General features: G+C 36.5%; 1 pseudogene; it reads right to left on the reverse strand.

Moving 5' to 3' along the window:
* Positions 1-11,220: 11,220 nt before the first annotated feature.
* Positions 11,221-22,425, reverse strand: LOC100717628 (Y-box-binding protein 1-like; annotated as a pseudogene).
* Between the last annotated feature and the right edge of the window lie 1,410 nt (positions 22,426-23,835).

A 23,835-nucleotide genomic window follows, 5' to 3' on the forward strand; every position in this document is an offset into this window, starting at 1 on the left:
TAATAGCAACAACTATGTTATGTTGGTTTCAGTAATGAAATCAACATCAAATATAACATTGAATTAAAACTATTGAAAAAACATAAGAATCAATAATGTACTACATTTAACCATAGAAATGGGGTCTATAATTATAGTATGCATACTAAAACCAAACATTGACCTACTATTGACTTACAATAAATGTCTATTAAATGAATGATCTTTATAACCACTAATAATAGATTAGTATTCAACAGCAAGAGCATAATAATAACTAGCTAGCTGGAGATTCATAAAGCTTAGTAGTTATACTAGTAAAAATAGAGGGTGTGGTAAACCAGAGAATTAAGAAAAACCCAAAATTTTAGAAACAATTCAATGTAATATGAGGAGGATAGGACAGTGAAATGGGGTCCTATTGAAGAGTAAAAACAATTAAAAAGAGTCACAGGAAAAAATGCACAAGGAAAAGAAGAAAAACATAAACAGAGAGCAAAATGTAGCATATGAAACATAAGCAGGAAGGAAAAAGCTGAAGGGGAAAAATAAAAAAGCAGAAAAAAATAATTTAAGGAGAATAAAAAGGGGATCCCACCCACAGGGCCAGTGGAAGAAAGATAAAAATAATTAAAAAATTGAAAGGTCAAAAAATATTGAGACAAAGAGAAAAAAATCCTATATTTTTAAATGAGTGGTATCTTTCCAAAGTCTACAGTGTTGGTGTCTGGCCATGATTTTCTAATCCTAGCCTTAGGGCCTGTGGGTTTTTAAGGTTCTCTTCCTGATCCAGCACCAGCTGTGTCCATTTATCCTAGACTGTAGTTACTGTTGATGCCAATTCCTACCCTTGCTTCACTGGTAGGTAGGACATGTGATTTATTCTATGGTCTCTGCTGGACCCCTGGGCATGAGGTCAGGTGTACTGTCAGAGTTAATATCAACAATCACACATTCTGGGTGCTTCCTTCTTTCCCTGAGCATTGTCCTTATCCAAGCAGGTGGTGTGGTTGGTCTTCCTTTCTGCTACGTTAAGCTGAGGGAAAGCAAAATGCAGAGCTGGGTTGAGGTTCAGTTTGCATCTATATCTTTTGCAGACCAACCAGCTCATGTTGTAGGTGTGGGCCTGGTGGCTCACATTGCAGGAGAAGCGCCACCAGTCTGGCATGGTCTCTCTTGCCTGCACTGGGGAAGTGGTGCTGCATTTCCAGCGTGGGCTTGCTTTCTTGCACCGGGGCGCTATTTCAAAGACTTGAACTCCAACTAATTAGAGAAGCTAGAAGAAATAGACAGATTCCTAGACATGTGTGAATTAACAAAATGAAAGAAAAAAAAATATAAAAATGAACAATTCAATAGCAGGCAATGAATTTGATACAGATAGAGTAAAAATGCTACCAATGAAAAGAACCCTGGGGAGAGAGAGTACCTCAAAATTCATTCTTCAAAAGTAGCATTATCTTGATTATAAAACCAGACAAAGACTCACATATAAAATGGAACTATAAGCCAATCTCACTAATCATCATAGATGGAAAAAGTCTACAACAAAGTATTGGCAAATAGAATGCAAAAAATCATTACAAAGATCATACATGATGGCCAAGTAGGCTTTTTCCAGGGGTGAAAGGTTGGTTCACAACCAACCTTTGAAAGGTTGATTCTGCAAATCAATAAATGTAATATGTTATATAATAAGATACAAAGACAAAAGTAACATGATCATCTCCTGGGATGTATAGAAAGCATTGACACACATTCATGAGAGCAATGCTGAAGTAAAGAGGTATCTCAAACCAATAAAACCCATTTATAATAAACCTACTGCCAGCATCATTTAAATGGGGAAAAGCTGAAAACTTTCTCTCTAAAACCAAAAACAAACCAAAGATGTCCACTATCATCACTTTTGTTCAGTATACAGTAAATCCTCAACTTAGGAACATTTGAGTTACAAATTTTTACAGGTGTACTATGTAAGACTCACTTTGTCAGCTTACAAATGAATCAGATTTAATGAACAAGTCTTTCAGGATGGAACTCATTTGTAAGTCTGAGTCTTACTATAATACTCAAAACTTTAGCCAGAAAATCAGGGTAGAGAAACAAATAAAAATGATATACACAGAAAAGGAAGTGAAACTATTAGTATTCATACATGACATAATCTTTTTCATAAAAGATCCAAAACTCTCCACCCAAAGATTCTTAGAACTAGTAATCATGTTCCGAAAGGTAGCAGGATACAAAATCAACATACACAAAAATCAATAGTATACTTGTACGCCAATAATGAATGCACTGAAAAAGAACTTAGGAAAGCAATACCAATCACACTAGCTTCATAAAAGAATAAATAGTTAGAAATTAATCTAACCAACAAAACGAAAGATTTCTGTAGTTAAAAGCAGACTACTCTGAAATCAGGAGATCAAAGAGGACATGAGAAACTGGGAACATATCTCCTGTTCCTGAATAGAAGAGAACCAATATTGTTAAAATAGCCATACTACTAAAATGTTGCATAAATTAAGTATAAAACCTGTCAAAATACCACCAGAATTCTTCACAGAACCAGGAAAATGTAGTGGAGACCTAGAATAGGAAGAGCAATCCTGGGCGACAATAACAAAGCAGGAGCCATCACAGTACCAGATTTAGCGGTACATTACAGAGTTACTGTGTTAAAAGCAGCACCATACTGGCATCAAAACAGAAATGGCAATCACTAGAAAGACTAAAAGATGCAGAAAAAAAACTAGGCATGTTAAGTCATCTGAACATTGAGAAAGTTTTCAAAAGCACATGCTGGGAGGGAAGGTAGTCTTTTTAACAAATGGGTTACAAAGTGATTTCAAAAGCCAGCCTGAAATGCATAGTGAGCCCCTGTCTTGAAAAGATAAAAGCAAGCAAGAAAGAAATCTGGCTACTGTCTACCAGCCATATTTGTGCCACTGCCTGGATGTTGTACTTCTTTGAAATATCCTCCACCAGGTTAATTAAGTCCATAACCTTTAAACTTGTTTTCCCACAAAGTCTCAGAGCATGGACAAAACGTAGATAATTTCTTTGTTAGAGTGTAACATGAGTGGTCTGTAATCCAATTTCTAGTAGTGGTCACAATTCTACCTGAAGCCATTAGAGCATATCCTTTTCTGGCTACATTTGAATAAGCATTGTGGTCATGTAAGCTCCCACCAGCACTGTCCAATGGTGCTCTGCTTAGACCCTTGTAGGCTTTTGCGAGTTTGTTTCTCTAAATTTTTCCAAATTCATCTTGAAAACCAATTCCAAAGGCTTCTGAACCACATGGTGAACAATGACCTCATTTTCTAGTAACAATTTTCACTGTTACTCAACTTTCTGTCATTTTGACAACATACCAGAGATAAATAATCTTTAAGGAGGAAAGATTTATTTAAGTTTCAGAGATTTCAGTCCATGGTCAGTGGAATCCATCATTTTTGGGTTTCTGGTGATGCAGAATATCATGGTGTGGAGTGCATGTAAGAGTGGATCTACTTACCCCATAGTGGCCCGGAACTAAAAAGAATGAAAACACTAGACCATTGTTCCAGCATCTCTTTCAAGGGTATGTCCCCTAAGTCTTAATTTCTTTCTGCTAAACCCTACCTCCTAAAAATTCTATGATTCCCAATAATGTCAAGACTTGAGACTGAGCTTTTGACATTTGGTCTTTGGGGAACATTTAAAATCCAATCCATGACATGTCTTACTTGGAACCATTTAGTCAGAATGTTTATCCATTTTTTAAACTGAGTTATTTTCTTTTTTGTTACTGAGTTGTAGACATTCTATATATACAATAGGAAAATAGCAAAGAGATGAATAATTTATAATAATGAATTATATATATACATATATATGTATATATATATATATATATTTGTGTGTGTGTGTCTTTTTGAGATAGGGTCTCGCTATGCAGTTCAGGCTGGTCTTGAGCTCACTGTGTAGCTCAGGGGTTGACCTCAAACTTGCAACAATCCTCTTGCCTTAGTCTCCCAAGTGCTGGGATTACAGATGTGTGCCACCATACTAGGCTCATTTTGATATATTTTGGATATTAACACTTTATCAGACATACAGCTTAAAAACATTTCTCCTAATATATAGATTATCTTTCATTTGTTGATTATTTCCATTTTTGCACAGAAATTTTTAGTTTAGTATAATCTCACTTGAAATGCAAATTAAAATCACACTGAGATTCCATCTCACTCCAGAAAGAATGGCCAGGATCAAGAAAACTACCAACAACAAATGCTCAAGAGACTGTGGGGAAAAAGGAACTCTTGCGCTCTTGGTGGGAATGTAGACTGGTGCAACCATTGTGGAGGTCAGTCTGGAGATTTCTCAAAAAGCTGGGATTGGAGGTCCCATTTGTTCTAGTTATTCCACTTCTAGGCATATTCCCAGAAGAACTGAAGACTTCATACCACAGTGATATATGTGCACCCATGTTTACAGCAGCACAATTTGTAATAGCCAGATCTTGGAAACAACCTAAGTGTCCATCAACTGAGGAATGGATAAAAAAATGTGGCATTTTTATACAATGAAGTACTACTCAGCTATAAAGAATGATCACATTGAGATATTTATAAATAAGTGGACGCAGTTTGAGACCACACTCATAAGTGAAATAAATCAAACTCACATGTATAAATACAGAATAGTTTCCCTAGTGTAAGAAATGATAAGAATACCTAAAAGTATGTGGTAATCATGATTCCCCATTATATTGCTTTGAAGCCTTATAATGTTTTCATTCATTAATTAGAATGGTTTTGTTCTGGGTTGTTTGATTTTATTGTCTGTGATGGTATGAGCAGCTATTTTGAAGAAAACAAGACATTATAATAGCTAGTGCTGATTTAATATCATCTTGTTTTGAAGTCCTACCAAGCTTTTGTTCTTCTGCTGCATTGGTTTTGTCATGTTGTATCTTATTGGATTTTATTATATGTGATATATAAACAAAATATTTTATAGACAAGGAGATAATATAATAACCTTTGTTAATTTTCTGTTAGTTGATTCTGAATACCCTGTAAAACTTTTATTTTTTTCAATGATTTTACATTGTCTTTTTATGTTTGATACTATAGTTTATGAAGGTATACTCAAATATTTCAAGGAAAGAGACACTGTGGTGAAACAGTATGTTGCTTACATTGCTCTGTTCTGACCTGTTTTGTTATGTTCTCTTTTATCTTAATCTTTTTTTTAAATAAAATAAAAGATTAGTATAATCTCACTTGCCTATTTTTGCTTTTATTGCTTATGCCTTCAGTTTCATATCTAATAAATATTTGCCAAGCTCAATGTCAATAAACTTTTCTACTAATTTTTCTTTTATTAATTTTCCAGTTCTAGGTCTTATTTTTAAATAATTTACCAATTTTGAGTTAATTTTCGTGCATGGTGTGATAAAAGGACCTAAGTTTATTCATTTCTATGTGAATATCTAATTTTCCCAAAGTCACTCATGGTAGAGACCAGCCTTTCCCCAGTGTGTATTCTTGGCATCCATGCTGTAGATCCCTTCACTATATATGTTTATTTCTCAGGTATCTATTCTGTTCCATTAGTGTGTATATCTTGATTTTTTTAATTAAAAAAAGAAAGGGACTGGAAAATGTTTTTGTGCAATTGAGAAACTCTGAAGCTTAAAATTCATTAGCTTCACAAATAATTGCTTCTGACAGAGTTACTATGACCTCACGCTAGACTCTTAGAACAAAGACATGAATAATTTATAGTGATAAGTTTAAAAACCTAGAATATTTGTTTTAATTAAAGAAAAGGAGACAAAAAATACGTGGAGATAAAAAAGGGTAGAAATAATACAAACTTACAGAAAAACAAACGGTAAGAAATTGCTGGTTGATAAGTTACACATTGTCATCTTAGAAATAGCTATTCATGTTATAGAATTAAAGTATTTAGAATGACATCCAAAAAGTGACACTACAAACCGTTCTGCCCTATGATCGAACAAAAGCTCAGCAATATGGTTATCAGCCCTACACATTTGTTTTACATCTCAAAGAGGGTAAGATTAAACATATCAAAACAGAACAAAGCAGTTAAAAAAACAATTTAAAGAAATACGGATTTCAAAGCGAGTCCACTGGAGATCCTCATCGTCCATCCAACTGTCTCTAGTTTCTTACAAATAGTTGTCCCCATCTTCACCCACTTTATATACTTATTGCATATTATAGAACTAATCAAATCATTGGAGGCTTTTTAGATCCTCAAGTTCCAAATTAGGGAAGACAATAGTAACTACCATCACATCTCTCATTCTCCCCGTGACAGCTGTCCCCATCTCTACATATGCTGAAATTGAACTCAAGAAACCAGTCCAATGTCATTCTAATCAGCGAACAATAGTATTGCTAGAATTTATGTGAATTTCTACATATATATCTATCCTCTCTGTATTATAGGGAATACCAAGTCATAGCAAGACAGCAAAACAATTTCCTAGAAAAACATGCCATGGATAAGACATATAAGACCACAACATAGATGATCTTCTGTAGTTACTATGAAAAATCTAGAATATTTTTTAAAAAAATGTATTTTAAAGAGAATAAAGCAAAACAAAACAAAGCAGATCAGAACAAAACAATGCAAGCTACAAAGGATTTCAAAACAAAACAAGAAATCAACAGTGGTTACTATAATGTCTCTTGTTTTCTTTGAAATAGTTGTCCATATCTTCACACAGTGAATTCAAACAAAACAAAATAGTATAAAACTGATCAAAACAAAAGAATGAAAGCATTAAAGGCCTTCAAAACCAGACGATAGGAAAATCAGCAATAGCTACCGTAATGTTTCTTGTTCTCTTCAAGATAACTGCCCATACCTTTACACATACTGAAATCAAATAATAGAAAGTAAACTAAAACCAATCAAAATCAAAAATAAAAGCATTCATGGACTTCAGAACAAAATGATAGGAAGTCAACAATGGCTGCCATAATGTCTCATTTTCTTCAAAGTAGCTGTTCATCATCACATATAATAAAATCATTTCTTGTAAACTCTTCAGGAGAAGTTCTAAGCATATATGAGCTTATACATGTACATCTATCCTTTCTATATTAGAAGGAAAAACAAAACAAAACAAAACAAAACATATTACGAGAAAAACAAGAAACAAAAGAGACTAATAAATAGCAATAACAAAGACAATATAGGATTTCTAAACAAGATGGCAGGAACATAACTAAGGTGGTTATTTTGCATAGTTATCTCCAGGAGAGTTACTCAGGTTACCAGGTATAAACATGCAAAATTGATCTAATCCTATGAATGCTGTTTTTTTCAAGAACTAAAAGAATTACTAGCACAATCACGTTTGTTATCTTAAGTGTGTATATACAAATTTATATCTTTTTTCAGAGTTTTAACACCTAGACTATTGTAAACTTTTCTTTCTGGCCTTCCTTCCATCTCCTCCAATCTGCTGAGCATACAACTAGGTGGTTTATTTTCTTGTGTCACTTTGGCACCATGGTACTCTCCCTTTAAAACCTCTTGCTTACTTTCCTTTGTGATTTTTCATTGCCTGCAGGAGTTCTTACGTTTTATCAGGCACCAAAATCTGTTGGTGGGAGGAGAATGCTTGTTTAAAATGCAGATTCTGCATCACTCCTAAAGCTATTGGAACTGGGGCCTAAAATTCTACATTTTAAAGTCTCCCCAGATGATTCTGATGCAGATAGGCATACTTTAATAGTAGCAAAAGTGATAAGGCCAAAGTTCCATCCTTCTGTGGCCTTGGTCCTGGTGACCTTTTCAGTTCCATCCTTCTGATTCATCAACAAAGACCCTCCATTCTATGTACTATTCTTCAAATATGCCTTATTCAGCTTTGACCTCTTAAACCTTGTTCTATTTGACCAGAACGCACTGCCTCCTCAATCCCTTTCCAAATGGTAGCCATTCTTGAGTCCTAGTTCAGGTCTAGTCAACTCTCTTTTTTGATGCTTTTTCTAACCAAATAGTCCATAGGGATCAGTCCAGCCTCCAAATTCCTAAAGCACTCATCAGCAAACTCATTGTATTTACCGTGTTTCACTTCTTAGACATGTCTGTTAATCAGAGCAAAAATTATGTTTGGACTTTTATATATCCCCAAGAGTCTTGCCTAGTATTAACAGGCATAAAACCAAGTGAGACAAGTAAAAGTGTGTTTATATTTATAATGTACTGTATTTCTCTTCTTTTACATTCATATTTAGTGGACCATAAAAATTCCCCAACAATTGCTTTTCAGTGAACAACATAGATTTGGTTCATAAATACTGGTTCTAAAATACCTTGACTCACATGTTCTTGTGACAGGTGTTCTGTGATATACTAGTGTGTACTGGTTGCTGTTTCAGTACTTATTTTAGGAATCAATTTATTCAGTGCTAAAATTTTTATCCAAGGTTGTATTTTATATTTTGTTGACTTTAAAGGAGTTTATTGTCACCAAGTTATCCTTAGCTCTCTGTATCAGGGCATTCTGTATTCTTGTGCTCAATCTACCTCAGATAGAATATAGTTTATGACGATCACATATGTATTAGACATTTGCAGTGTTTTCTTGTCACTATTCCAAAAATAATGCAGCTATTTACGTAAAATTTGCACTGCACCAGATATTATAAGTAATTTAGAAATGGCTCAAAGCAGACAGGAGAGTATGTATAGACATATACAGGTTTTATTCTATTTTATGAAAGTTGGGATATTATGATATCCACACAAGGTGGTACTTGGGATGGAGCTCTGAGAAACAATTTCATGAGTATACTCAGGGATGGCAGTACACCTAAAGATTGCACTTGGTTTTGCTAATTCTTATGAAGTCATATTTATTAGAGTTTAAGAAGGTCCTGTACGCTGAAAACATGTACTAAAAATAATAATAATAAGATGGTGCCAGAGTTAGTCTTTTACTAGCATGTTCAGACTGGAATGGGTATAGAATTTACATTTTAAAAAGAAGATTCAATTTATGCATAATTGTATTAACCAGTTAGGCAATGAGATTATAATCTTATTGGAGGTGGAGTTTATGAAATTTAGATTTTTGTTTTCTATAGAAGAAATAACAGTTTATAGTGCAATGATTTTCAAAGTGTTATTCAGGATCTTGGAGCTGTACTAAGTTTCTTTCAGGATCACTGAAGGTAAGTATCTGGTGAGTAACGCGGAATTGCAAAAGAGAATGAAATGTTATTTAAATTCTATTTTGCTTCTATCACAAAATGGAACTAATGAAGTTTATTACCTCACATCATGGTCCACACAGCTTATAATATTGTCTGAGGTCACTGGATTTTGGACCATTACTTCTCATAAGGTGATTCTGCAAGGAAGAAGTTCTTTCAGTCTGTGCCTATCAAAGAATGTCTTTATTCACCTCTGTTTTTAGAGATGGTTGTGAGGACCATATGATTCTTTGTTGGCTGGTTTTGTTTGTTTTATTTTTAAAAACTTATTTATTTATTTAGCTTTGTTGAGGAATTGAATCTAGGACATTGCACATGCTAGGCAAGCACTCTATCACTGAGCTACAACTGCAGCCCTAATTAGGGCTTCACACTATGGGAAGAAAAAATTGACCAAAAAAATCTAGCTTTGTCCTCCACTGTTTCTGATGAATAATTATTTATTAATCCCACTGAGATTTCTTTCTAAGTGGCACTTTGTTTTTCTACTACTGCTGCCATTATTTTCTTAATGTTTTTGGTTTTGGACTTTTAACTGTGATGTTCCTTGTTGTGTTTGCTTTGAGGTCATTGAGCTTCTTGGGTGTTTCAAATTCTTTTTCCTTCAAGTTCAAGTTTGAGAACTATTCAGCCATTATTTCTTGGAATATTTTTTCTAATTCTTCCTCTTTTCTGCCATTTTGAAACTCCTGTAATGTACACATTTGTTCACTTTCTGAATCTGCACATTCTATGAGGCTCTTAACTTTTCTCTACTACTTCTTAATTGGATTGCATAATCTCTACGGGTCTCTTGGAATTTGCTAATTCTTTATTCTGTCTTATACTATTGAGCTCCTCTAGTGAGTTTTACCTTTTATTTATTGTATTTTTAGCTCTATATTTATTATTTCATTCTTTTGGAAAATTACTATCTCCTTATTAATATTCTCTAGTTGATAAATTGTCATTTATAGCTTCTTTTACTTGTTTAAGCATAGTTTCCTAACTTCGAACATGTTCTTCTTGGCTATTTTAAAGTCTATTACATCTGACATGGGCTTGCTCTCACATGCAATTTCTGCTGTCTGTTTTTCTCTTATTCATGGATCAGATTTTAGAAGTCTTGTAGTTTCTTGCTGGAAATGAGACATTTTTGGTAATACAACAGTTCTGGTTAGTGGTCTTTCCACTTGTGCTTAGTGGACTATTGTGCTTATTTGTATGTTTATTTGCCTACCTGAAAGCTAGATTGTTTTGGTCAATTTTTTCTTCCCATAGTGTGAAGCCATTGATATTGCTCAGAATGGCAGCTTGGCATGTACACAGTCACATGCAACTGCAGTGATAATTGTTTTGGTAAGGCTCTCTTTGTCTCTTTCACTGATCATATTCAACTATTAAGCTGGCCAATTGTTCCATTTTTTTAAGTGCTCCGGGGCATAAATTTTCCCATACACTGATCTAATAAATAGAAATATTTTAGTTTTTTTTTATTATTTAAGACCTTTATTAACAGTTGCTTGCAGTTTGTTGACTTTTCTGAAAAAATCAAGTTGTAAACTTTTATTACAAATCAAAAATGAAGTTCTTAAAAATCTCAACTTGACCAGATACAAAACAATTTAAAAACCTTTATAGGTGTTTAAAAAAAAACAGGCTTTTAAAAAAAAACACCTTTGTCATTACCAAAAAGAGACATCTTTAGGTAAAAATCATAAAAATCCTGTGTTGCATAGATAATGCAGATGATAGTTCTAGTTATCTGGTCAACAGGCAAAAAGCAAGCACTTAAGGTCTTTCTTCAGTTCCAACCTTTTGTTCTTTTCTTTTCTTTTCTTTTTTTTTTAAATTTTATTTAAGGAGAAAAGAAAAAAAAACAGTGAAAGGGTACAAGTTATACAGATTTACACTTTTCTTATTGCTGGAATTTCCTATTTGTTTCTTCTTGCTGGATGACTAAATGGGGATGGTGGTAGAGAAGTTAAGCTGGGGTTTACTCAGCCCCGCCCTGCTCTGTTTCCGAGCCGAGCCACGAATTCTCAGCTGGTGGATCCGCTGCTTTTGTCTATTTGCCATCTTGTGGTCTAGGGTTTTCTGGGCGTCTGCATTGGTAATTGAAGTTGCCACGGTACTGATGTTGAGGTGACTGCTCATCTTGTGTCTCATCGCCTTGGTTTTCCTTGTCTTCTTCATCGCCATCCTCGCTAAGCTGTCTTTGGCCCCTGCAGAATCATGATCGATAGCCTCGGTACATGTTTTTTCTCGCTTGTCTACCCTGTTCTCCTGCACCTCGGTTGTCAGCACCCTCCATTGCACAGGAGGGTGGCAATACTGTGTTCGACACCCATGGGGTCTCCGCATGTAGTGAGGTGGGAACCTTGGCCTGCGGTAGGGCCGGCGTTGCTGGGCCTGCCTTTCGGAGCGCTCTCTGTGGGCTCGTTCTTTCCCCATGCTCACTGTTCTGGGAATCCTGCTGGTAATTGCGTGGAGGACCCCTACAACGTGGCTAGCGTCTGTGATGATTACTGTCTGCAACATATTTACTGCCTTGAATTGGAACCCCACCTGCGCCTGTAACGTTTGCTGCCTCTGCACCCTTTTCTCCTGCAACAACCTCGGACTCCACGGTCTCCATCTCCTCCACTGCGAAGGCACTTCCTGGGGTTATTCTTTATGGTGGTCTGGCGTACAAATACATCTTCCTCAGTGTCATTCCTGTTGATGAAACCATGTCCCTTTCTTACATTGAACTATTTGTTCCCAAAACCTTCATTGCGACAACCTTTTTGTCCCCGCCCACAGGCGCCCCCCCCCCCCCCCCCGCGATGTGAGCTCGCCTGGGCGGAGGTTCCCAGAGCCGCTGCCAGGGGTGCTGGGCTTAGTGTCAGCAGAGCGGAGGGCGGGGGGGGGGGGAGCGAGGGGGGGGAGGTGCGGGGGGGAGAACGGGAGGGGCGGGAGGCGGGGGGGGTGCGGGGGGGTGCGAGGGGAGCGGGGTGGGGGGGCCGGAGGGGGCGGCTGGAGGCTGCTGAATCTTGGCCTGGCTGCTCAAGGTTGCGTTGACGGTGACTGGGGCCGGCTGCAGCAGCTGTTTCTCCTCCCAGGGTGTGATGATAACTTAGGACAGAGGCTGCTGTGGGGCTGCTCAGGCTTCTCTGGGGTCATCTCTCGTCTCCAGCTACCTATCGAACTCTTCAGTTTTTAAGTTTAGTGATTTTTTTTTTTTTCTGATTGTAATATTGCTTTTCTTAGATGTCTCTTTCTTTGTTTGTTTTTTTTTTTTCTGGATCAGTTTATATCTCTAATGAACCTACCAGTCTCTTTTACTTCCTTTTTAACACAACCTTAATTATTTCGGGAGTGCCTTGAAGTTTGAACTTTACCACACTATACTGAAATGCTACTTTCTTTGGGAAGAGCTTTCAGCTCTCAGCTTTGTGCCCTACCACTCGCCATGGACAAGATCTCTGAGGCTCAGGAGCTGAAACGGGAGTAGATTTATCTCTGAGTCATAGCTCTGCTTTTGTAGGTAGGCACTCAATAGAGTGACACTTACATGCTGTGTGGCCTTTATTCTCTTCTGCCGCTGCACTTTTAGTTCATGAATGAACTGATACAAAGTTGTGTGAGATTCCAGTACTCTGGGCAAACCCTGATCAAAGGAGCGGGCTGTTCCATGAGTGGTATCTTCCCAAAGGAAGCTCCTGCCTCTCCGCAGTGCTCTTCTTCACCTTAGCTTCAGTGACAGGTAGCTAACGGCAGGGTGAGAAATGTTTATATCTTTCCACTCTAAGCGTGACACAGTTGCCTCTGTGTTGCTGAGATTTCCATTGTTGTGACAGAATATCTGAGAAAAACAAATAAAAGAAGGAAAGGTTTATTTTGGCTCATAGTTTCGGAAGTTTCAGTTTATGGGTCCTAGACCCTGCTGCCTTGGGCTTGTGGTAGCCTAATATATCACGAAAGAGGAAGACAGGTGAATTCTATCAAGGAGGAAGACTGCAAAGGTAGAGAAAGCTGCTCACCTCACAGTAGCTGGAAAACAAAAGTAGAGAATGGGCGGGGCTAGGATTCTAATATCCTATTCAAGGACATGCCCTCAATGACCTAAAACATAGTAGGTCCCACTTACTAAAAGCCTTACCATTTTCCAATAGCACCACACACTGGCAAAGAAGAATTTAGCATATGGCTTACAGGAGATGCTACAGATCTAAAACATAGCACCCTCTCACTGAGACGTGGGGAGGGAAGAGAGCATTTTTTCATGGTTGCCTCCATCTGGACTGCTTTCCATCACACCAAGCTGAGACGAGGAAGAGATGGAAAACACTGTGAATCAAATATCACAGATTCTTACTGTTCTCACCGTATTTTAGTAGGTGTTCTTCAATAAATGTTTTTTCATTCACCATAGGCTCTCAGTACCTCTTCCAGAAAACTGATCTTAAAAGAAAATTACCAATTTTATTGGTAGGCCTAAAAAACTCCTTATGCTGCTATGTCAGAATTGGAACCAGCATCCAATGCTTTCTGAGTGTATCTCTTTGTATGGAATGTTAGTGTTTTCCTAAGTTTAACATTATTTATACTTACCACAGTTTGCCAGATTTAACATTTTATCACCTTGAAATGTAGAAAGCATGCCCTCACTCAAATATTTACTCTCTCCCCTTATAGTAATGTTTATTGTAATTGCCTTTATTGTTTCCTCTACATACTTTGAGAACTATATTAACTAATGCTATGGGCTTATTTTATTTTTTATTTTAAGGAATAAATAAAACGAAAAAAAACAACAAAGCAGATCAGAACAAAAAATGCAAGCAACACAGGATTTCAAAACAAGACCACAGGAAGTCAACAGTGGATACCATAATGTCTCTTGTTTTCTTCAAAATAGTTTCCTTATGTTCGTTACACAATGAATTCCAACAAACAAAATAGTATAAAAACTGATTAAAACAAAAGAGTGAAAGCATTACAGGCCTTCAAAACCAGACAATAGGAAAATCAACAATGGCTACCATAAACGTCTCTTGTTCTTTTCAAAATAGCTGCCCATACCTTCACACATACTGAAATCAAATAATAGAAAGCAGACTAAAACCAATTGAAACAAAGAATAAAATCATTATTGGACTTCAAAATGTGAATTTATTTTAAACATTAAAGTTGATTTGGATAACTCAAGGGCAAAAGGAAAGTCAAATGTATTCACCTAATTTTTTTATTTTGAGTAGAATAAACCAAGTGAGAGAAAACAAAATGGGGTCAGTCAAAACAAAAGGATGGACGTAGTACATGACTTCAAACCACAATACAAGGTGATCAACAATGCTTACCATGATGCCTCTTGTTATCTTCAATAGAATTGTCTGTATCATCAGGCATAATAAAATTGAACATAGCAGTACAGAATAAAATCAATAAAAACAAAACATTGGAGACATTATAGGACTTCAAAAGAAGATAATATAGAATGGTTATCATAGTGAATCCTGTCTTCAGAGTGGTTGCCTATACCCTCGGACTTGATACTATCAAACATAACACATTCGAATATAATCACTATTTGAGCAACTATTTCTAAGATGATAATATGTAATCTATTAACAGGTGATTTCTTACTGTTTTTTTTTGTAGTTCTGTATTACGTGTACCCTTACACCGCTTTGTTTTGTTTTGTGTCTTTCTCTTTTTCCTTTTAAATAAAATTAAAAAAAAGAATATAATCACTGAAGACAAGACAGCAGTCAAGCACAACAGATTCAAATAACATCAGTCAAAACAAGACAGTGAAAGCAATACAGGGCTTCAGATTAAGTTAATAAGAAATTTAAAATGGTTACTGTATTATATCCTGCTATCTTTGGAGTAGCTGTCCATGCCATGAAATCTAGTACAAGTAGACAAACTGGAACAGAATATAACCAAACTAAACAGAATGATGAAAACAATATGAGTTTCAAATCATGATGCAAGATTAACAGTGTCCTCTGCCTTCCCTTTTTAGACAATTCCTCCCCTTTCACTTTCACAGGATGCATTATACATTTTGTATTTCACTAACTGCTTTGGTTTTTAGATTAGGGAAGCAACCCACTGTTTACCTAAGTAATTCTGAACCTTTTTTACCCTGAGAATGATCTCAAGTTGTATCCATTTAACTACAAGAGCCTCAGGGTTTTCCTTCCTTATAAGCTGAGTAGTTCTCCATTGTATAAAAGTGTTATGTCTTTCCAACCAATCTGCAGCTGAAGGGTGAGATATCCCCACTTTTTTCTGGTTCCCTGTCACCTAGAGCATTATTTTCTCATCTTTGACTTTCAGTCTATAAACCCTCTTTCAGGTTAATTATATTTCTTATATAGAGCATCTTGATAGACACTATCTCCTGATCCACTCTGCCTGTGTTTCTTTTTATTAGTGTATCAAGGCCATCTATGTTAGTGATTATGGCCAACCTTCTCTGCCTCGTCTCTGCCATACTATTTTTCTGTTGTTGGGTGTTTATTTTTCCCCTTCATTCCACTGTCCGCCCCATTCAGTGAGCCCCCTCCGCCGTTGTTCCTCAAATCCTATGTCTATCTGGGCTGTTTCTCTCAGAGAGGTTTTTTACTTTGCTGTTTATTGATCTGCCATTTTCCCAGCTTCCTTATTCTTTGTATTTTCTTCCGTCTTGGTGTTCTGGAATTCCTTTTTTAAAATTATTTTCTTTTAGCTTCATTAATTTTTTTAGTCATTCTTTGAGGGTTAGTCCATCAGTGACAAGCTCTCTTAAATTTTCTTTCAGCTCAGATTTTCCTTTTTTTCCCTTTTCCCTGAAGGAGGTTTTTATTATATATAGAGGCCACTTGAGTTGTTTTCTCTGGTAAGGTGTTATTACATTTGGTCTTTTTAGAGTTTTTAAAAAACTATTTTAACAGCACATGTTTGAAACACATGAAGTTTGCAATCACCTTAGAGAATAGATACATGGACATAATATATCTTGATTGTTTTTTATTCTTATTCCTCTCCCTACCCACCTCCCCCCTCCATCTCTAGATTATGTCTCCCATTTTCATTATTATTGTTACTATTTTCAGTTCATGTTTACAACATATAGTGTTTACGGTCATTGTGGGTATTTGGTACATACAAAAAGACATTTAAATTATTTTACTTCCCTTTCACCTCTCACCCTTCCTTTGACCTTGGTTTCTTGGACACCTTCCTTTTTGTAAAAGATCTATCTCCCTATTTTTTTATCAGTCTTTTATTTTGCTCTTTATTTGTACTTTGCCTTATTTAAACAACAGATATCCTATGATATTCAAGCTTGTGTGTCTGATTTACTTCACTTACCACTGTATTTTCCAGTGGTATTAATTTTCCTACAAGTATGTTTAATTTATCCCTCTTTATTATTTATTATTCTATTGTGTATAGTAACCACATTTTCTTTATTCATTTGTGTGCTGACAGACCTACAGGCTGCTTTCAGGTTTCAGCTGTTATGAGTTGTGCTGCTGTAAACATTGGTATGCATGTGTCACTGTAATACAATTTTTCCTTTCCTTATGAGACTCTGATAATGCAAATGTTAGTTCATTCATTGTAGTTCAACAGGCTCCTGAGTATTTTTTTTACTTCATCTATTTTCTTTCTTTCTTGGTACCAGGAATTGAACTCATGACTTCGTGCTTGCAAGGCAGATGCTGTGCCACTGCGCTATATCCCCAGCTCTTACTTCATCTATTTTCATTGTGTTGATAAGATTGGATAATTTCTATTATCCTATCTTTAAGTTTACCAATTCTTTCTTTTGTCATTCTCTGTTCTGTTGGGAATCTTTAAAGAAATTTTCTCTTTGGTTGTTATTTTTTTCAGGTTTATAATTTGGGTTTTCATTATATTTTCTACCTGTTGGGCTTTTGATTTCTTTGCTAGGGCTTTCCAGTTTTCATTTGTTTTAGCTTTCTCGTAATTGCTTACTCAAGCATTATAATAGCTTTAATTATTTCAATGATTTTTGTTATTTTCCTTGTGTTGTTGTTGACACATTTTTCTTTTTTATGTTGAAATTTTCCTGGTTCTTACTATGGTGATTATTTTTATCATATTCTGGAAATTTTGACAATTACATTATAAGGAACTAGTTCTTATTTATATCTTCTTCTCGTAGGATTCTTGTAAACACACCAGGTTGGAAATGGCACATGCCTTATTTGAAGGTGGAAGTCCATCTTTCTCATTGGCCCAGGCCATGGTAAATTCAGTGCTGAATTCTAGAAGAAATTTAGAGAAGACCTAATGCCAGTACTTTTCAATGCTTTAATGAAATTGCAAGGAAATAACACTCCCAAATTCATTCTTGGAAGACAGTAATACCTTGACACCAAAGCCAGAGAAAGTTCCTATCCAAATTGAGGAGTATAAACCAACCTCCCAGTTTCCAAAATCCTCAATATGATACTGGCAAACAGAATGCAGCAAATCATCAAGAAAATTATACACCATGACCTAATAAGATCCAGCCTAGGGATGCAAGGATGGCTCAATGTATGTAAATCAATAAATGTAATAGATCGTATCAACAGAAACAATGAAAACACAACAACATGATCATCTTATTAGATGTAGAAAAAGTGATTGTTAAAGTTCAGCATCTATTCATGATGAAACACCCACAGAAAATTGGAATAGGTGGTTCTTAGTCTGATAAAAGCCGTCTATGACAAACCAATAGCAAATATACTAAATGGTCCAAAACTGAAAAGATGTCCACTATGTCCACTATTATTCAATACAGTTATAGAAACATTAGCCAGATAATTATATAAGAGAAAGAAATGGAAGGGATAAAGATAGGAAAGTAAAAAGTTAAATTATTATTTCCAGATGATGTGACACTCTATATAGAAGACAGCCAAAATTCCCCCCAAACACTTTTAGATTTAATAACCAAATTGTCACATAACTGGATACAAAGTCAAAACTCAAGAGTCAATGAAATTCCTGTATACTAATAACAAATTCATTTAGAGAGAATTTAGGAAAGCATCTTTCAAAATAATATCTAAAAAAGTGAAATACCTATGACTCAATCTAACAAAGGAAATAAAAGAATTTTCCACTGAAAACTGCAGCACTCGGAAAAAAAGGATATTGAAGAGGGTATCAGAAAATGGAAAGATATCCCTTGTTCTTGGGTAAGAATAACCAATATATGGAAAATGGCCATATGTCCAAAATTTTTATAGAGATTTAGTGCAATCTCAATGATATTTCCAATAGCATATCTCACAGAATTAGATAAAACAGTCCTAAAACTCATTTGAAACCAGAGAGACCTAGAATACCAAAATCAATTCTGGGTAACAAAAGCAATGCAAGGAGCAGCTCAATCCCTCACATGAAAGTGTACTGCAAAGCTACCATGATAAAAATAGCATGATACTGGCAAAGAAAAAACCAGACCTGAGGATCAATGGCACAGATTGGAAGAGGCAGAAACTATTATAGCCACTTTATCTTTGACAAAGGAGCCAAAAATATTCACCGAAAGAAAGATAGCATCTTTAAGAAATGGTGGTGGAAAAAGTGGCTTTCCACATGCCAAAGACTAAAAGTAGACCCATGTTTCTCACCATGTACTAAACTAAAATTTAAATCCATAAGTTTTATTAAAACAGCAACACTAAAATTTTCTAGAAGGTATAATAGTTAGAACTCTTGATGAAATTGACTTAGGCAAAGACATTCTGAAAAAAATTCTGTTCACACAGGCATTATCACAAATAATCAACAACTGGAATCTCATTAAAATGATTTTGCAGAGCAAGAGAAGTGACCAACAACATGAAGAGAATTTACATTTTTTGCCAGATGTTTCTCAGACAGAGGACTAATAACTAACATATATGAATAACTCAAAAATTCAGACTCTCTAAATTTAAATGCCTAATCAAAAAATGAGCACCTGAAATGAAGAGACACTGCTCAGATAAGGACTTAAAAATGGAAAATAAATATATAAAAGATGTTCAATACACTGATCATTTGAGAGATGAAAAGTAAAACTATGCTGAGATTCTATCACATTCCAGAAAGAATGGTAATTATCAAGAAATCAATCTGTAACAATTACTGGTGAAGCTATGAGGAAAAAAGATCACTTCTCCATTGTTTCTGGGAGTGTATTCACGCAACCACTGTGGAAATTAGTGTGGATATTGCTCAAAAAAACGTAAAACTAGAGGTTCCATTTGACCCTGCTATTTCCCTTCTTGGTATATTCCCCAAAGAATTAAAAGCATAATACTACAGTCATGTTTGTAGTGGCACAGATGATAATAGCTAAAGCTTGGAAACAGCTCCAATGCCTATGATTTGATAAATGGATAACAAAAAGGTGAGACATTTCTGGCTAAGTGGATGCACGTTGACACCATACTCTTAAGTGGAATAAATTGGACACACATGTACAAATATTGCATTGTTTCTCTGGTGTGAGAAGGACAAAATGTATATAGACATTGGGGAATGTGAAGAAAACATTCAAATGAGAAGAGTAAGTGCACAGAAGGAAAAAAGAAAATAGAAACAAAAAATGAAAAAACATTTTGTAAATAAAGAGGGGAGAAGGGGCTGAAGGTAGGGGTGAGGAATGAGAAAAAAAGAAAACAAGATATACCATGTACATGCACAGATTCTCTATGATGAATGCTATCCTTATGTACATCTAGAATGTACCAATAAAATAAAAGTAAAAAAAAAAAATCAACCTCTCTCCAGGTTGTAGGCTGAATACCTCAGGTAATGGTGCCACACTGGGGACTCAGTGTTGGTCTCTGCTGCTGGCATCTTGGGCATTCAGCAGCGGCTATAGCCAGATCAAATGAGTGGGAGTTCATTTTGTTGAACTCACACATAACCTCCATCCCTGCTACCATGGCCATGCTATTCATGAGCCCACTGGGCTTCAGTCACAGAATACAAGAGTTGTGGAGTTATGGCTATCTCCACCTAGATTTCTAAGCTGTATGAAACAGCATGGGGGCCCAGACATAAACCTGATATAAAAGTTGAGCTGTCACAGAGAGGTCCCATTAGAACAATGTCTGGTGGAGTCAGGGATGAGGCCTTCCCGGAGACACCAAAATTGTAGCATTACCGTTATGCAACTCCACTTTGGAAGAGATTTAGCTTTATAAGATTCCATCCTGTGTGAGTAGCTCTATGGGCTGCTCCCAGGAAAGCTATGGTGGTAGAGCGACTAGTACCTTGGAAGCAGGATATGAAACTGTAAACGTCCCTCTTAGGACTCTTTCATTGTGTCTAAAAGGTTCTGGTGTGTTTCTCTAGCATTATCATTTGATCCTAGGAAATGCCTAATTCTTTCCTTGATTTTCTATGTCCCACTGATTATTTAAGTGTGTACTGTCTAATCTTTTTGGCATGAATTTCTAGTTTCTTTTACTATGATTTCATAATATGCGTGGGGTTATTTCAATTCTTTTTCATTACTTAAATATGCTTTATTGGCTAGCATGTGGTCTATTTTGGAGAAAATTTCCTGTACTGAGAATGTATATTCTGTTATTTTTCAGTGAACACTGTAGATAGCTATTAAGTCTCTGAAGGTGCCTTAACTCTGACTTTTTGTTGATATTTTGCCTAGTTCATCCTTCTATTTGTGCTAGTGGGATTTTGAGGTAACTAGTATTTTTATCTGATATTTTATTACAGTAGTTTTTTGTTTTATGAAGTTTGTTGTGCTGGTATTTGGTGAAAATAGATTTATACTTGTTATCTTTGTCTGTTGAATTGTATTCAATATTATTTTCTATCCTTTGAATGTTAGTCTATGCATTTCTTTTTTCCCTCTTCTCCTCCTCTCCCCTTCTATTTTTAAAAAAATTTTTAAGGTAGTAAAATACAACAGAACAAGACAGAACAATTGAGAGAGTGTAGTTAAATTAGTACAGAACTACACAGCAGGTTACTGGGATAACAGTAACAGGTATCACAGTATATCTTGTTATTTTCACAATAGTTGTTTTTTCAATCATGTATGGCAAAATAAAATGAAGTACAAAACATTATAGAACTTATCAAAACAGAATATTGAATACAGTACCATTAATCAGAATAAAGCAAAACTGTAGTAAAAAATATTTGCCTTCAAAAAGATGGTAGAAGGAAATCCCCCTTATTTGCTATATTGCATATGGTCAACCTCCCAAGAGATGTTCAGATCTCTGGTTCCCATTTTCTAAAGTGGGGGAGAGGAAGTGGGATGTTTGACTCTCAGCCTGTGCATTGGTAGGCTCACTATTGCTTTGTAGGGAGGCAGGCTGGTTGTTTGGTTTGCCAGCGTCCTAAGTTCCAACATGATGTGGATTTCAGGAGACACTGGTGGTTCTCCCCCTTGAGTGGCTGCAGCCTGCTACACCACATCTGCTTGCCAGGGAGGTGAGCTGCTTGCTTGGTTTCCCAGTATCCTAAGTTCCAACATGGTGTGGATCTCAGGAGATGCTAGTGGGTCTCCTCCTGGGGTGGCTACAGCCTGCTACACCATGGCCACTTAGCGGGGAGGCAGGCTGGATGCTGGGTTTCCCAGTGTCCTAAGTTTCAACATGGCACGGATCTCAGGAGATGCTGGTGGTTCTCACCGTGGGGTGGCTATTTTCTATGGAGGGAGGAATACTAGTGGGACATCATTTCCTCTGTCAATCAGTCCTACATATTTGGTTTAAACTAAGCAAACTTTAGGTGAGCCCACAGAAACCTATGGCCCAACTGCCATAGTATATAACTTTTTTTGTGTTCAACTATCAGGACTCAGAGTAAGGATAAAAGAAAAGGGATAAGATTACAGCAGTCACAAGTAGCAATGTTTTAAACTCATCTAAAAAATCCAAGGGAAAACCCAAGGACAACTGAGGTTCCAGTTTGAAGTGCAAGAGGATTGGATACTGGACACATGATTGCACCAAGCCCCTGCTTGGACCCTGCTCCAAATATGACGTACTTATTGCACCTGATTTGTGTCACTGGAGGTCTGACTGTCCTCATTATCAGAGAAGATGACAACACTTAGAGCCCTCATTTCATGCTCCGATGATTGAAGAGGCCCGGGGGAAACTGCAATGCCCCTGTCCATGGACATTACCATCTCCTCCAAGGAATCCTGGGTAATCTTAGATGTCATGGATGAACCAATTCAGTTACTTCATTCTCTTTTGACTTACTTCTCTAGAAAACCCTCCTCTGGATCTCTTGCAATAGATGAGATTGAGGAGACCCATAATTTGGGATTCTTTGTAGTTGTACTAACAGAGGAAGCTGCAATGTTAACTTTAGGATAGAGAATAGAAATTTTGAATCCCTATCAGGTCAGAGCTATCCTGGAGCCTTGGAGTTCCTTTTGGCTAATAGGATAGTGGCTCCCTAAGTATCAGACCATGATCTTAGATATCCCTGAGGTTATTATAAAAACTTTCACACTATTAATCCTGTTTTACTTTTTTTTTATAATACAGGTACAGAAGTTAGCTATGCTTGTGGACAAGTGGTTTCCTAGACCTATGTAAACAAGAAGGACATAGGTGACATGCCCCTCCAAAACTCTAAGGAGGTGGTTCACTGATGGAGGTATCTTTGTCAATGATCTATGAAGCAAAGCAGGAAATTCTATAACTCCTAGAGACAGTCCATCTTCCCAAGAAAATCACAGGCATGTGCTGCAAAGGGCATCAAAGAGATATATCCAAAGTCTCCTTGGGAGATCAAAAGACTGGTAGCAAAGTGAAAAGGTCAGCCTTTTAGGACTCTAGCCTTACTCGCAGTTCCTGAGGAATCACTAAAATCAGTATATACTGCCTAGGAAGATACGTGGGCCTTAAAAGAAGGGGAAATTAAAAAGAGACTCTAGTGGTATTTAGAAAACAAATGGGTCCTTTTCAAGAGACACAGAGGAAGGTTACAAAAACACTTCATGTTTCTTTCCACATGCGAAGAAGTGCTACTTTGGAAAAAATCTCTCTAGTTTTCACAGGATTAGGACTAGTCACAATCGCCTTATAGGTCTGCAAATCTTGCTCACTCTATACCTAAATAACCTGGGGAAGCCCAAATGCCTTCTTTATTAGAGCCTGTACAGAAGAGAGGGAAATAACCTAAGGAGGACTGGCAATTAAACTTTATCGTTATGCCACCATGTGGAAGATTTAAATGAGTGTTGGTCTCAATTGACACCTTCACATTCTGAGTTGAAGCCTTTCCTACCCCTTTAGAAAAGTCAATGGAGGCAGGCAAAGTGCTTCATAAAGAACTCATCCTCTGATTTGGATTACCCGTATTTCTTCAGCATGACAATGGGTGTTCTCTTACACTCAAATAACTCAGGTAGTGGCAAAGTCTTTAGGAATAAAGTACTACCTCTATTTCACCTGGCAGCCTGAATCTTCGGGAAAGGAAGAGAGAGCCAATCAGACCCTAAAGTGAGCTCTGGCCAAACTTTGTCAAGAGATGTCTGAGTTCTGGCTCTGATTGGTGTCAATAGCACTCATGAGAGTTAGTAACATGCCCAAAACTGGGCTAAGTTTGAGCCCATTTGAGA

This window comes from Cavia porcellus, unplaced genomic scaffold (genome assembly GCF_034190915.1).
Source record: "Cavia porcellus strain 051 isolate PalLab524CR breed Dunkin Hartley unplaced genomic scaffold, mCavPor4.1 scaffold_3, whole genome shotgun sequence".
In the NCBI taxonomy this organism is placed as follows: domain Eukaryota; kingdom Metazoa; phylum Chordata; class Mammalia; order Rodentia; family Caviidae; genus Cavia; species Cavia porcellus.